We start from the raw sequence: 1,847 nt of genomic DNA, 5'->3' as shown, positions 1-1,847 counted from the left end.
CCTGCTGGCCCTAGGACTGTGCAGAGAAACCTGCTTTTGAAAGTCATGCCAAGTATGGCTTTTTTTCTGAGTGAAAATCAGGGTCAGGGAGGCTCATTAGCCAGCCTAAGCCTGGCAGTGAAGATGAGCTGAACTCAGTGCAGCAGTGGGAACTGCTCCAGTGCTGGAACACAAGCTGCTTCCCAGAGCTGCCCCAGCCCTTGGGCCCCACTGCCTGTGGGTAGCCTCTGTGTTTCAGGCTGTTCTCCTGGAAACAAGGCCACTGCTCCCTCTGAAACCCTGAACTGTAGCATTTTGTGGCTGTGGGTTTGCCCAGGGTTGATGCTTACATGAGAACATGACCAAAAACTCCTGAGAGCTTCTCAGTTACAGTGCTGCAGATAAAAGGTTTCTTTTCCACAAAGGGAAGAGTCATCTTCACAGGGAACTCAAGAGGGTTTTGTCTGAAATCTTAACTTGGGGAGCATGGCTTGGAGGTGGTCAGGGCAGAATTGGAAGCAATTAAGCATTTGGAAGCACAGCTGATTACAAATGTTGACTGTATATTCTAGGGCAGGTTGTTTTCTTCACTATTAATAAGCTCTTAACCATTCCCTGTAATAGGTATAACCACAGCTTTATTTGATTAAACACTGGAGAACCCCATCCAAGCTGAAGTTCAAGAGTAGTGCCTATAGTCCCTAGTGATTCCCCAGGGATGTGTATTTACCCTGGATTTGCACAGACAAGGTATGTGGCTGGCTGAGCCAGTAAATGAGAACACTGCCGTGGAAAACACACAGCTGTGTTTATTCCAACAACCTGTCTCCGGGGGCACCAACCTCTGCCTCAATAAGCAACTGTGTTTGCTTCAGTGGCTGCACTTTCTAGGCCCTCAGCAGGTCTGGAAATACCAGAAGCAAACAGACAGTGCTTCTAGCTCAGGTGGAGAGACATGGCTCAGGCTGGGAGGACAAAGGGCATCTGCCTTTTTCACTCCAGCTTCACTGTCAGCTTAAGGCAAAGGAAGCAGATGCAGGTACATAAACCTGCTCCTTTTCTCATGCCTGTGGCTCCATGAAAGGAGATAAAATAAAAGATAAGTACTAACAATTAACTCTTGCCCCTCTGTCAGCAGGACCCCTGTTCTCTCTCAAGCAGAACCACTGCTTCTCTGCCAGGATGCTAAACGTTCAGGACATTTTCATGTCTGGAGGAATCTGGATGATGGAATCTGAAGTGTGGATTATGATTAATACAGGAAATGAAAGGGCAAGTAAGCCTGAAAACTTATCTGCCCATTGAGCAACCAGGCTAATAAGGGTTAATTAATAAATGCCAAAGATTAGACTTGCAAATTCAGGCTCTGTGTAACCAACCAGTTTTTCCAGGAAAAGAAAATAAGTTGTTGTGAAGGTGACTTGCAAAATATGTCTACATCTAATAAATATGCATGGGTGCAGTGTTACTGACTGTAAAAGGATATGAGGTGACAGAAGGAAATCCAAGATCAAGTTTAAAAAGGAAAAAAACCCACCACCCTAACATCTAATTTAAACTAGGCTGGATGCCAGTTCTCCCCAAGACTGAAGCTTGACTCCTTATTCACCCTGACATGGTTTCCTCTGTAATCTTCCCAATTTTTTTTTTGTTCCATTTCTCCTGTAATAAGAAATCCTGACTCCTGTACTTTTCCTGCTTATGGTTTTAATGTTCATGAATGCTGTCACCCTTCAAAAGGACTTTAGCAAAGGCAAATAAGAACCAGGGCTGGGGAGCTGATGAATCTCAGCCTGCAGCACTGCAATATTTGATAATCCCTGTAGCCTGAAATCCTAGTTTATCTGCAGTCCTTCACATTCTGCCCA

This window comes from Chaetura pelagica, unplaced genomic scaffold (genome assembly GCF_000747805.2).
Source record: "Chaetura pelagica isolate M959 unplaced genomic scaffold, ChaPel_1.0 scaffold618, whole genome shotgun sequence".
Taxonomy (NCBI): domain Eukaryota; kingdom Metazoa; phylum Chordata; class Aves; order Apodiformes; family Apodidae; genus Chaetura; species Chaetura pelagica.
This window is presented reverse-complemented; position numbering follows the sequence as displayed.